Consider the following 14601-nt stretch of genomic DNA (forward strand, 5'->3'; position numbering starts at 1 on the left):
CATGGAAGCAAATTAGTTACAAAGAGGCTGCATGGCACTAGAATGGGAATTAGCCGATCTGGGCTCTCTGCCACTGACCTGCTTGGTGACCTTGGGTTAGTCAACTGAACTCTCTCAGCCCATTTCCCTTCCCACCCTTCATCTGCCTTCTCTATTTAGGATGTAAGATTTGCAGGACAGGGATGGTCTTGTGTGTTTGTACTGTGCCTAGCACACCAGAGCCCCGTTCTCGGACGAGACCTCTAGACACTACAAAGCATAAGTAGTAGCCTAGAGAACTTCCTCATAGTGCTTCAGCCTTTCATTATTTTTAACCACAAGTTGTTGTGGGTCCAGCTAGTGCTACAGCATCAGGAAACAAAGGGATGCCTGCTCAAAGTGGTGTGGTGTGTTACCATGACGGGCCAGACAAAGGCGGTCAGTTACGTCTTAGTACAAATACTCCCAGCTGAGGTATGACTGTGCACAGGCAGAGCAGGCGGTTTCTGGACTATTGTTGTCAATGCTGAGCAAGCCAGCACTTCCCCTGTCTCAGAACAGAGTTAGCAACAGCATATAGCATGGCTGGTCTTTGTTAGGACATTTCTCTGCATAAGAGAACTTAGGTTCGTTACTGGGTGCTCCACGAGGCTTGTATATGGCTAAAATGCTCCTGAGTGCTGATTCTTCTAGTGCCTTTTGCATGCCCTGATAGAGACATCCACATTTGACAGCTGGCCCCAATCGTGCCCTTACTCACGTAAGTAACTCCCACCGATGCAAAGCCCACCTGAGTAAGGGCTATGTAGGACAGGCCTATTGTGCCTATGTATTCATGATGGTCAATGTACAATGCATGCACACGTACAAACCAGGTGGAAGGGGCATTTCTTTGTGCCCCTAAAGATTCCCATGGTGGAGAGATTTTCTTGCTTTTGGTGCTGTGCAACCCAGAAGAAGGGAGGACAACCCAACACTGAAGAGAGGGGAAAACTCTTAGCTACAATCCTATTAAAGCTGCCATGGTGCTCCTCTTTCTTCTAGAGCTTAATTAACAGCGTGTTGTCATCCCAGGTTGTTTATAGAACCAGCCCTGTCATTTAATGCAGATGCTGTTCTGCTAATAATAATGCTTTGTACTTGTACATCTAAGAAATCCATGAGCAAGGGTGGAGGCAGATGGGGGGGGAAAGGGCCCAGGCATGTAAGTGCAGAGTTATCCAGCTACATTCTTATAGTCATGCCCATCACCATTGTTTCTGGTACCCCTATAATATCTTCCCTTCTGCCCCCACTCCCAGGGGGAACAATGGATCATTTTGTTTCCTCATGCTCAGCACTGTGTCTTACCCAACCCAAGTGGGAACCCTGGGCTGGTCCCAGCCCCTCGTGTCAGCTCTGCTCACCGTGATGATAAATGCGTTGTTACAAGCTTCCTGTTTATCTCTGCGCTGCAGCACCAGCAGGGAGTGAGCGCTCAATGGAGGACATCCCTCACCCGCTTCCTCCTTGAGGAAACACTTCCCTGGGAACCCAGTGCACCAGCCTTACACAGGGTGGGTGCAGCGGCACATCCCACGGTGCTGCTGGGCAACAGGACTGGGGCTTGAAGATGCAGGTTCTGAAGCTGCAAGGTGCTGAGCCCCCTCAACCATCCTGGGCTTCGATGGGCATGGAGGATGCTCAGTACCTCACAGGATCAGACCCCTAAATGCTCAAATCAGTGTCAGTTCACTGAGCCTCAGTGGTAGCACCTTACAGGAGAGGTAAAGCAGGTGTCTACCCCGCCCCTAAACCTGGGAGGTGGCTTTCACTGAAACCCCTGTGGCGCTCTCTCATCCACCCAAGACAAATCACATCTCCAGTGCAGCCATGTGTCCTAGGTCTCACCACGGAGGAGGCAATGTTCCGCTTTTCACCCTAGCGTACAGACAGCTTTGGAGGCCAGCAGGTAAAGGGTTAACTCTGGAGCTCACTAATTCCACCTCAGCACCTCTCTTGGGAGGGGAAGTGCTTCATTGCTCCCCAGCTGCAAATGCTCCATTGGTCCAGGAGTATCCCAAGCTGCCTCGTTTGAGCACACAGCAGAGTGCAGAGCTACTTGTGACAGTGGCTGCTGCTTGCTGTGTGCGTCCGACACCAGCACATGCCCGGCTGTGCTTCATGGCTTACACTCATGTCAGCGAACGGCACAGGAAGCGCCGACTCCCTAGAAACAGACTGGGAGCTGGACCTTCCGGACTTGATATTTAGAGCACTGTCCCCTGGAAAGTGGGGGAGGTTCCAGTGACCACATGCTGCATGGCTCTGGGCTGAATTAGGTAGAAGGCTCCAGTTTAGCATCCTCAGAGCCCTCCAGCATATGAAGCGGAGGAGACTGGATGGTAGCAGCCCCCAAGGAAGGACTTGAGGAAATCATAATGCATTTAGCTGGCCCAGCAGTGTGGCATGCTGCATGGCCATGTGCAACAGCCCCGGCTGGCATCTCCCCAGTCCTGTGAAGGCAATGCACAGAACCTCTGAAGAAGGGGTGTCCCGCACTGCACGAGAGTGGTGCCTCCGGCTGATTAATGAGTGACACTGATGGGCCCCAAATCTTCAACTCACTCTTGGTCAGAGGACGGGTCTAAGCAGGGGATAATTGGGTGCAACTGTTGGGATTCCAGCAACAATGCAAAAGGTCTCACCTTCCCTCTTCAGTCTCAGGAGAGACTAGAAAATATGTTCCTAGACATTTCCAGGCCTGCTTTAGGGTCACCGTATCTTAACGTTCAATTTAGTAAAGAGGCACTCCTGGGAGCGTCTCATTAACTCCCCTCTCATGCCAGTTTGACTCAGACCCAAAAGGGAAATCCCTTCTCTTCTCTTAGCTGCAACTCACCAAGAGAAAGCACCTTATGATTCTCTTCCCAGATGGGCAGAGCCCAGCACTCCTTCCCCAACACATGTCCTTGGCTCCTGGCTGGTGCGGGCCGATTTGGATCCCAAACTTCTGGTGGATAGCCAATGTTTTAGTTATTAGTATCTGTATTACAGCAGCACCTAGATTCCCCAGCTGTGATCAGGGTTCAGTGCAGCAGGCTCCGGATGCACAGTCCCTGCCTGAGAGCTTCCAGTCTGAACAGACAAGACAGAGACAGAGTGAGAGGCAAAACCGAGCTCTTGGGACTTGCCCTAGGTCACACACCAGGGCAATGGCAGGGCTTGGATTAGCACCCAGCACTCCAGACTCACAGGGCAGTGCCCGAGCCACAGGACTATGGTGGCTTCAGTCTGGCCATTCCAGAGTGGAACAGGTCACCAAGTTCTGATGTGGATCAGAGCCTTCCCAGAACTGGATCTGGACTTTACTGCAGTCCCATTTCTACTGGGATTCTTTCACTTTGGGAAAAAACGAGGACTTGTGATACAGACTAACACGGTTACCCCTCTGAAACCTTCACTTTGGGATTACCCTGCTGCCTAGGGCTAATTGACTGATCTAGTCCTCCTGGCAAGAGAACATGCCCTGCAAACTGGATCCCTGCAGAGAGCGCAAGTCGCAAATCCACATTCCCATGGAACTGCTGGGAGAAAGGGCTCCCATTGCCTGCCAAGCAGCAGGGCCTTGTTGTGCAGATGCAGTTGCAGAAGTGCCTAAAGCCAGGCCTCGCCCTTGCGATCTGCATTTCCTTGGGCGCCAGAGGAGCCAGCCTCATTGGGATTGGGAAAGAGCGGTATTCATATGGTAATTCTTCTGCGAAGAGAGAACAAGGAGAAGCCTCTTCTGCTCAGCAGCTGGGGCTGGGCTCCCACTAAGGAGGAGCCAGCTGGCTGCCCCAACCGCCAGGGACAAAAATACAGGCCTTGCCTTTTGTTCTACTTTTCCCGCCTGCTCGCTGGCATTGTCCCTATTCCACCCACTCCGGCCTGCCCCACCCTCCGACAGCCCCTGCTGGTCTGATTCAGAGCCTGCCCAGCTCAGCATGGGCCCAGGGGTCAAAGGGAAACAGCCCAGAGTGGGAAACAGCTTGGCCCATTGGCAAGGGGGAAGGAGGCATTTGAATGGAGTCCCATTGCCCAAGGTAGAGCGGGGGCAGCTCCCCTGTTTGAGGCGAGGTCTGACACAGCACCAGTTAGTGGCTGCCCTCAGTCCTGAAGGGGCATCAAAGGCCACTGTGAGATTGGCTGGCCACTGCCTACAGTTTGTGATGGGAAAGCAAAGTCCCACACTGCACTAAGAAAACAGGATCACAATACAGTTCCCAGCACTAGTGGTTAGGACAAGTGGCACCCTGAGATGAGGGTCTCATCTGAAGATGCTCCAGGGCCAGTGGCTAACAATGGGAGGGCTCCAGGAGAGGAAGCCTACAGTGAGTGTCGCTGACCAGTGGGGAAACGTGGAGGCGATAAACAGAGGGGGAAATTATGCCAATGAAACTCAGCAGAAAGCCACATTAGGGGGCATAAAACTTGAGCTGTCAGTGCCCCTGTCTCACACACACTGTGGGCAAGTCTGTTGTCCAGTCTGGTTTCAAATGTTCGTACTTTCCACTTCTTGTGGACTGTCCAATAGGGGCTGCATGTTATTATTTTTAATCTATGAATCAGGAGAATCAGCTACAGACATTCCCTATTGCCCAGCCATCCCTGAGAAAGTGACAGAGGCAATTCCCCTGCTCCCCACAATCATCCTGGGGAAAGAGTGTTACTGGGGGAATGGAAAAAAATTAACCTTTTCCAGCTGAGCCAGGAGAAAGCTCACAGCAAATGGTGCCTCCATCTAACTCACAATCCTCCCCAAACACTGAAGAACATGGTTTTTTGTCTTCCATTCAGTGACTCCTCCTGTCAGAAAACAAATCAAAAGCCTCCATGAAAGTGAAGATACAGAGATGCTGCCACTAAAGCAGCAGCTCAGGAAGATTTTGATTCTTCTTTCTCTCTGCTCCAAAGGCCCCTTCAACGAGCAGGCATGTAAATCTGTGCTTCAGGGGTTTAGCGTCTGATGCCGAACAATCCTGCAGTGCTCTCCGGACCCTCGCGAAAGCCAAAAGATTGTCAATAAGCAACTTGTGCACCAAAAGTCCTGGCTGGGACCTTAGCTCCCGTTCCTAAGATCTGAGTATTTGGCCCTCGAAAGAACAAACACACCTGGGGGCAACACAGATGAGGATGGAGATTTCAACATCATTTATGATCTTAACAGAGTTTAAAAATTCAGAGCAGGAGAAAGGAACATGAGCCCCGAGCAGGAGTTCCCAGTATGCAACAGTTTAACCACATCACAAGAAATCCCCCGGCCACCTCCCTTCCTGCTGTCAATCAAATAACAGCCCGGCGGCAATGACAGCAATTGCTTATTACGTGAAAAATGCGTATTAGGAAAGGAGTGAATATATTTTTAGCAAGAGGAGCCAGGGCCATATGACCAGCCAGCTCTGCACTGACCACAGTTTGGACACCACTGTTCTAAGGTAACAGAGGCCATGGAATTCTATGACCCAGCGAGAGCTACAGTGAGGCTGCATCTCTTTCTATAAACAGGATGGGGATTACAGGTAGTGATTTCAGTGGGAGGTCTATTATTGCTCTGCAGGATGCTGAAGTATCCTCACAACAGCAAAACCCTGGGAAAGCAAATTCCTATGCTGCAGTTCCAGAGAACCCTGGAATTCTGAGAAAGGAGGGCCCTGCTCAAAAGACTCTCACTTCTCAGGGCGCATGAAAGGCCATTTCAAGAGCATGGTGAGGATGGACTTCCATTTCCCTCTCTTGAACACAACTGACACTTTCCAGTAGAAACCAGGGCACATGCTTCTGAGAGCAACAGCTATGGCCTAATTATAGCTGACTGCAAGTTAGAAGACCGTACCCACACACACTGAGCAGGGGATATGTGATAATGATCCTTTGCATTTCTCGAACAATTGTCACCTGAGCATCTTAAAGTGCTTTATATACGTCATGCAGCGGCGGTAACCGGACTTAAGGTTGAAACCAACTTCCTGGTACAAACCTGATTATCAAGCTCTCCCAGCAATTACTCAACTTCCCTAAAAGAATCCAATTCCCTTGAAATTTCACATGCCACATTTCAACCCAGGCTAGAATTTTTGGAGGGATTGTTATCTGGGCTCCATTTGAAATGCACTGGCAACATTAACTCAGCAAGATTTTCTCTTGTGAATTAATTAAGCCTCTCTACACTCCTGATAGGAAAGTATTAACCCTCTTTCAGGGATAAATAAACCGAATTGCAGAGCAGTTAAGTGACTTGCCTGAGGCCACAAAATGGCACTGGCGGAGTCAGGAATAAAACCCAGTCCTGGCTCTCACTCGTTCGTTTGAACTATACATCAAGACAACACTGTAGTCTAGGACATTGTGATAACCAGAATGAGGCTTGGACGGATTGTGTGGGGATCGGAACCTGCAATGCATGCCTAACCTCCAACCCCCCCCATCACGGACGGGGTTCCTATGTTAGGTATAGCATATAGGGCACCACACTGCATTAATAAGAAAACCATGGTATTTAAAATTAAAAAAAATTACAATGTAAAATCTCTTTTGTGTTCTGTTCAAGGGGAAAGAAGAAAACATTTAGAGTCCCTCCCTTCAAAGGAGTTCAAAAAAGTTAGGAACAGCTGATTGCTGAGTGCAGAAGTGAGACATTATTGATTATTCAACCAATCACAATACGGTTGGACCTTGGTTCATTTGTATACAGCTATCCTATTGGTTAGAATATTGGCAGACTTTAAAAGTCATATTTAATCACTGTGCTGTCACAGCTCTTGGGTACTGCACTCTGATGTCCTCTCCAGGAGATGGACTTTATTCCACCAGCAGACAAGGAGACTTTCTGCTGTATTAACAGAAGGAGACATTCACCTTAACTAAAAAGTGTTACATGGGTTGCACTAGTTACTTTGTGATAGTGTTAAGCATCGTTATTATAGTGCTGTAAACATACAGGATTCATTACAAAACAATGTCAGACACAAGCCGCACCCTGAGGAGCTTACAAACTCAGCAAGACAAGACTAGGCACAGAGCAATGGGTCAGGTAAGGGACAGTGTGGTGATAGGATCAGTGAAGAGAACTAGGCAGGAAGGATACCTGGAAAACACGGGGTCTCATCCTGTGCTGAACCTTTTGGAGACTCAGCACAGAAGGCAGAGATTGGCGGGAGAGGGGTCAGAGGTAACTTCACCACACCTTTGTGCGGCCCAGATTCACGGCTCATGGGGCCCCAGGCATAAATTAGAGCAGTTTATGAGACTGCTCTCCTCCCATGGGCTGCCTATGGGTTTGCCTACACAGCAGTGGCTGGCCCGTGCCAGCTGACTCAGGCTCGTGGGGCTTGGGCTGTGGGGCTGTTTCACTGCTGTGTAGACTTCCGGGCTCGGACAAGAGTCCAGGCTCTAGGACCCTGAAAGGTGGGAGGGTTCCAGAGCCTACACGCAATGACACAACCCCTTAGAGCCCAAGCCTGAGTCGGCGGGCACAGGCCAGCAGCAGGCATCTAAATGCAGTGTAGACACAGCCTAAGAGCTGTGTGCCAGCACAGAATCTCCACAGTGCCCTGTGCTATGGATATGCCCTCTCCTGCTCCCAGTAGGTCCCTGGCCCTGCCCTTGGCATGCCCCCTACACTGGGAACTGTGAGGGAAGCAGTACAGGACTGATTGCGGCCCCAATTCCAATAAGAGTATGGACACTTTGGCACAGAAGGAGTGGGAAACTGTTCTGAGTGCAAGATGAACTCATGACATAATAATAATACATATATAGCACTTTTCATCAGTAGATTTCAAAGCACTTTACAAAAGACATATCGTCATCCCCCTTTTATAGTTGAGGAAACTGAGGCACAGAGAGGGGACATGACTTGCCTAAGGTGATACAGCAGGTCAGTGGCAGAGCTAGGAACCGAACCTAGGTCTCCTGAATTCCAGTCTAGTACTCTATACACTAGGGCACATTGCTCCAATAGAAGGCATGAAGCTGAGAGTGGGGAACCTATATACCCACATCTCTTATTCGATGCTCTTCACAGCAGGGTCAGGGCTAGGTCATAGCTGCCCCTGTGCAATTACTCTCATGAATTTACACTTTAACCTTGGGTGGGGGGGCGGATTTTAAAGCAGCACAGTGCTAGATTTTGGAAGGGGTTGAACAGAAGTGCTTAAAAGAACCAGATCTGGTCCCCTAAAAACGTAAGACCCACATGGTCACATACCCACTAAAAGCAGCTCCTGTATGGGCTTGTACAAGCAAACCTTGCATCACAAGATCTATGCTCATGCATCAGAGCAGAATCCAACCCAGAATCTAGATTTTAATCTGTAAGGCTTCCTAACAGGAGAAACCCACCCCCCTGGGATGGTAGGTTACTTCAGCAACTCTGTTATATAGTCAGTTTTAAAATGCTGGAGCAATGGTACCCTACACCCCTGGTCCTACAGATGGCCTGCTTTATCTGATCCACATGGCATCTATGCCAGTGCACGGTGGGGAATTTACATGAAAGAGTAGTCCACATTAAGCCAGTGGGTTTGAACCAGAACACACCTGGACCTGAACTCAGAAACTGGTTTCCATTCTCAGTTCTCTGCATTAATAACATAAATGCATCCTGCATACTGTGGTGATGGTCATTACAGAAAAACCTGGAAACAATCTCACTCCACCAGTAACAATGCTACAGTTACATACTCAGCTGCTTGCTCAGCCCTCAGCCCCTGCCTGTTATGGAAAAGAAAGCATCCTTCATAAAGGGTAAAGACTGTCTCAGCGGATGCTCATGGCACTAGATAGATCAGGCCAGATTCATCCCAGATGCTACTTTGCTGACTGAAGTGGAGCTACCCAAGGAATGAATCTGGCCTCTTTTAAAAAGAGAGTCTAAACTTTCCTGGAACAAAGCTGGTTTCCCAACAAGGATGCTGGCTTCAAGCAGCACAAGGCATACTGTAGCTGAGGGAGCAGGGCCACCCTAAGAATCTGGTGCTCAGTCTGTTTGGATTTAAAAGTGCCAGGCAACAATGAGTTGCTTGGGGATACCAGACCTGGAAGAACAGAGTGCATTTCCTGTAAACAAGCCCTTTCACTGTAAGAGTCATTGCTAGATCTGTACCTGCCGAAGGACCCCACGCCCAAGCACTTGTCTGTCTGAGAAGTCCCAGGAAAAGCATTTCCTTAGTAGGACTACGGTTTCCCATAATGCCATATAAACACACGTTTCCCAACCTTCAGTGATCCTGCTGCAATGCAAGCAGCTGTCCCAAGTGATCATTTAAGAACCGGGAGCTCCCAGTCAGTTGCAAAGAGAACGTCTTGCCCTCCCCCAATCCCCTCACTATATCTCCCTGCAGCCCTGAAAGTTTTCATCATGAAAAGGCTTGTAAAGGGTAACACTGACTGAAAGCGACACTTGAGAACACGGCGTAAAGAAAAGTACTCATTTGAGTTTCAAGCGAACACAAACCGACTTGGACTCCCCCCCTCCCCCCGGGCTCATAGGAAAACACGCTCTGCACTCTTTCAAAAGAGATTGCTAGATAAAGGCAAGAGGAGAGTTTCAGTTAAGACCCCGTCTCAAGGAGAGCAAAACAAGCTCCTTCCAAAGCAAGGGCAAGAAACCACCAGAGAGAAAGAAACTAAAGCACCCGGCTCAGTTGGCCAAATATTTACAAAGAGATAGCTGTGAAGCACAAAGCTCTTTTCTTCTTTCTCAGGCGGAATCTGGTCGGAGCATGGAAACAAAATTCCCCCATCCCTGTCTCTCTCTGGTTCCAATGACTCAGCCTGGAGGCTGAAAGCTTTTCGCTGCTGAAACCTGCCCATCTCCAGAAGGGGGACAGAAGCTTGAAGGCGTCCTGCTCTGCTGAGCCTTGCACGTTACCACTGAAAGCAGCCCACGATCACCATTTAGGATTGCTGCCTCCCCCCCATCCCTACCCTGGCATGCAGGTCCCCAGCCCTGCGAGGGAAGCCGTGGCCGGAGAGAAGGCGAGTCCCCGTGCAGCACACGGCGAGGCAGAGGGAAGGGGGATTACTGGAAAGAACAAAGGGAGAATGAGAAGACTCACCCCTGCAGTTGAAACACTCTAGGCTCCTGGCGATGTTAGCAGAGAAGGCCCGCCCCCTTCAGGGTCACATGGTTCAGAATACTAGTCAATGATCAAAGGGGCTTTGTCACTCTGTGAATTATGAGCACCCAACAGTGCGGGGGGTGGGGGTGCAGATGGATAATTACTGCCTAGGGTGCAGAGAGTGGAGTGGAACCGGCAAGGGGGGGGGGCAGTTCAAAAGAGCCAATTAAAAATAAAAACTCTGTGACACAGTAATTCAGAGGAAAGTCTCTGCTCTAAAAAGGAGAGGAGGTGAAGCTGACTCAGCTTATGGGGATTTCGAAAACTCAGGGCGCTGTCACACAGGGGCGATCTGGAAAACAGGGAAGCATTCATCCCACAGTGCTGGCGGGATCTCAAAGCACAGCACATGTGTGAATGAACTGGGCTTCACAACTCCCCTGCCACTCAGCTAAGCATTATCATCCCCATTTCACTGGTGGGGGGTGGGATCCCACATCACACCATGGTTAAGGGATTTGGCCAAAGTCATGCAGGAAATCAGTAGCAGAATGATGACCAGCCTCCAGATCTCCTGATGCCCAGCCCTGTGCTTTAGCCACAGGACCATCACCTTGCGGCCAACACAGCAGGTTAGTTGGCCGCTCCTCTGCTGTAAGTGATGATAGTTGTGCTGAACAGCACTTTGCATTTGTGCATTTCGCTGGGAGATGAATGGGGTGACCTCACTGATCTCCTCTAACCCCCAATTTATCTTCCTCCCAGCCCAGCCAGCTCTTCCTCCTGCTGCCTGATCCTGCCCTCAGTGGCACTGGAACATTTTTAATAGTAGGGGTGTTAAAATCCAGCCCCCTTACCCCTCTCTGCACCCTCCACCCCCCTGCCCAAGCTAAGGCTGGGAGCAGGGCTGTGTCTCCAGGAAGAGGGGACCCAGACGGGGATAAGGGGGCTGAGGCTGTGGCCACAGCTGAGGAGGGGCATGGGGCCAGGAGCAGAGCCCCTGGCAGGGGCTTGCAGCTGGGACGCCACATGTGAGGCCAGGAGCAGGGCCCTGGGAGCAGGGAGTGGAGCCCTGGGAGCAGGGGGTGGGGCTGGATGCGGGGCCCAATGGCCGGGGAGTGGGGCCAGCACCTGTGGCCCCAGAAGAGAACCCCACGCACGGGGCTGGGAGTGGGGCCGGGGCATAGGCCCCTGGCACAGGGCCAGCAGCTGAGGAGTGGGGCTGGTGGCCAGGATCCTAGCAGAGGGCCAGGGCATGGAATCCTGGGCAAGAGCTGGGAGCAGGGCTCCCGGGCGTAGAGCCAGCGGCTGGGGAGCGGGGCATGGGGCCGACCCCCAGGACCTGAGCTGGGGAGTGGAGCCCTGGGTGCAGGACCGGAGGCCTCACGTAAAACCTGGGGGTGGTGCAGCACCCCCTGCACTCCTATTTCCCATGCCTATGCCTGCCCTCTAGTAATAGCTTGTCCTACATCCCGACCCACTGCCACAGAGAGGACTCTGATGTCTCCAGTTCAACACTGGGACTTCACCGAGGAGCCAGTCCTACCTCTTCTTCCACGAACACGAGGGCCACATAGGCACAGAGCTGCTGGGGTTTTGTTGCACAGGGAGGGGGCAATTATCTGAGGAGTCTTGTACCCTCTATGCACAGTGGAGTTCAATCCTCTAGGGGCTCCCTGCACGTGTTCAGACAGCGGAGTTAGAGGGAGCAGGGCTGCTGGTCTCTTGGCTACATGGAGCCCCACCCAGATCAGCAGGTGCAGGAGCAACTGGGGCTACTGCAGCCTGAGGAGTACTTCTCCCCTCGCCTGCGTGGAATCCCCTGTGCCAAGTCTAGCCCCTTGTGTTTGGAGCAGGAGGGAGGCTTTTGCTGGGAGTAATCAAGCCAGAGGAATTGGTGGTCTAGAACAGGCCCAGCCCTTAAACCAACCCAGCTAAGAAACAACAAGTAGCAAGGATAGCCAGGACAATCTATTAAACAAGGTGAATGAGCAGAAGATAGTTTTATGAACCACTTTTGTTGGGAAGTAAATACTCAAGACAAGGAACTTCAGTGGATTTGGGCTAGTAAAACCATAAATGTACTGGGCCCAACTCTCCACCACCTTGCCATTTATCTTGGCTTTTCCAGCTCTGGAAGGTGGGCGTAAAGGGATACCTGTCTGCTTTCCCTGGGTGCCAATGATGACACAAGGTGCAGGGCAGTGGTGAATCAAGCCCATCATTAATCAGGACCTCAGTTCCCTCTAAGCTGTACAGTTGTGCAGCAGCCTATTAAGCGCTGCTCAGGGCTGCAGCAGGGAGAGATGCCTGATAAAGAGGCGACTCTCTCTGCAGGCCCCAGCCCAGCCCCGGAGCTGCCAGGAGAGGCACTTCTTCCCGCCAGACCCAGCCCAGCCTTGGACCTGCCACAGCTGGGGGAGAGGGGCCCCTTCCCCTCCCCAACCCAGCCCTGGGTCGGCCATGGCCATGGCCATGGGAGAGGCGCCCCGCCCCTGGCCTCAGCCCAGACCCGGCCCAGCCCCAATGGGGAGAGATGCCCAGCCCAAGGGGAGTCCTCTTTCCCCACTGTAGCCCTGGGGCAGCCTGCACCCTAAACCCCTCATCCTCGGCCCCACTCCATAGCCCACACCCCCAGCTGCAGTCCTCAGCCCCCCACACACACATCCCAACCCTCCGCCCCAGCTCTGAGCTGCCTCCCACACTCTGAACCCCTCGGCCCCACCCTGCCACATTAATTTTGTTATGTGCACCAACATGGAGGTGATGCACATAACAAAAATCATTCCGCACATGCTGGGAAAAATTAGAGGGAACACTGGGGACTGGAGTCCCATTGTGGGAGAGTACCTGGAAACACCTGGAGAATGACTACCTGGGAATAGAGGACCCTGTCATCTTTTTTCAAGTGTCTAATCACTACTGTACTGGTGCTACATGAATAATTTGGGACATGGGAAGGCAGACACTCCCTATCCACCCTCTCCTAAAGGCTCTAGTGTCTGGCTCTGACACAAATCACATACCATAAGCCCTAACACGGCTGCCACTCTGAAACATACCATAACACAGAGACCCACGATGCAATCTACGAATAAGCCTACACAGTTGCTTCACCTAAGACTACTCCCTTTCTTGTGCTTTTGTATGAACTCCTCTTTGCCCAAATGGTGCATTGGCACAGGATCAGGGAGCTCGGTGGGTTGCCAGCCTGGGTAAGTCAGATGGATGGTAACACATGCCTTTGGGCCAGGCTTTCACTGCTATCCATTGTTCATTTGCAAGCTGAATGTACGTCGCCCTCTGACAGCACGTCTGCTCCCAAACTAACCCCACGGGCAAACGCTCGACGCAGCATGAGCACTTTGTCCAGGTCAGGACATATCAATGGGTTTGCATGCAGGCAGCCTCTCTGGATTACTGGCCACAGTCAGTTTTCTCCATCTTTTGGCTGGCCTTTGCTTCTAATTGGGGTAAGAAATCTCTCTCTCCCACTGGCGAAGAACACACTGAGGCATGGGGAAGGCGGGGGAAGGCTGGCCTTTGAACCACCCCACTCATTCACACAGGAACAAACTCAAAGACAGATAAAGAGAAAAAATAAAGATTCTTCCAACCCCTTTTTGGGAGCAGGTTCTCACAGCTAAAGCTGTTGGGGCAGGGATGGGAGAAATCCTTCTGGTGCCATCTCTTCCTAGCCCTAATGAGGGGCCAGGCAAGTTATGTAAGTTACTAGTACTCCATAGAGATGTACTGGGGAGGAGTTTGCCCTGCCCTAACCCATCCCTGCTACCTTAAACAGCCAGCAGGACAACTCAAGCCCATCCAGTACCGGGAGGAAGGGAGTTTGCTTCCTGACCATTCCTCTTCTTCCTACTATCCAACTGACAGAGCAAAGCACCTTACCAGGGAGAGATTTGGGAGACAAGCTCCTGCCGCATTGGCCTTTATACAGACATTTAAACTGTCCACAAGCAAAATTGCAAGAGAGAAATATGCTTCTCAGTGGAATATGTGTCACAGCAGTTTTGCAATTGGCAAGGGTGATCTGTGGTTGGCGTCTGACTTGTCAGTCCGACACAGGACTGTGTGAGCTGGACAGTCTTGGACAACGCCAGCACACTGGATTGGAAAGTCAGGATCATCAGAAAAATCAGTGGTCGCCTCTGGTCTGCAGCATGTGTTTTACAGATGGGGCTCTATGGCAGAGGGGGATGTTCTCAAGAGCCAGCCCCTCCGAGCTGCGGGGGACGTTACACTGAGGCAGGTTATCATACCTGCAATACACTTCACTGAGCCTGGGAGGTAGCGGGCAGAAGCTTTGCTCCACTGCAGGCCGTGGAATAAGTGACCGTTATTTGTGCATGGGATAGTGTAGCCCAGAACTTCCCAGGTTGCCTCCAAAGTGGTCACATAAAATACAACCACAGAGGAGAGACGCTTATTGCAGCAGCCTCGAGTGAAACATCCACAGCGTGACGTGGGGAAGCGACCCTGCCAACAGAGAGTCCCAGGTTCCTCTCCTCTTCCCAGCATGCCC

General features: G+C 51.4%; 1 protein-coding gene across 4 annotated transcripts in view; it reads right to left on the reverse strand.

Annotated features, from left to right (window-relative positions):
* The window catches only part of SEPTIN9 (septin 9), a 260220-nt gene that overhangs the window by 60989 nt on the left and 184630 nt on the right, over window positions 1-14601 (reverse strand). The window contains exon 1 of one of the 4 annotated variants that reach the window (XM_073312126.1): window positions 10059-10127. The exons of the other annotated variants lie outside the window; for them this stretch is intronic. The gene's annotated coding sequence lies outside the window, so the exon portion shown is untranslated. Of the gene's footprint in view, window positions 1-10058; window positions 10128-14601 lie in introns of those variants that run through there. 4 annotated transcript variants of the gene reach the window in all.

The sequence above is a fragment of the Lepidochelys kempii genome, chromosome 14 (genome assembly GCF_965140265.1).
Source record: "Lepidochelys kempii isolate rLepKem1 chromosome 14, rLepKem1.hap2, whole genome shotgun sequence".
In the NCBI taxonomy this organism is placed as follows: Eukaryota; Metazoa; Chordata; order Testudines; family Cheloniidae; genus Lepidochelys; species Lepidochelys kempii.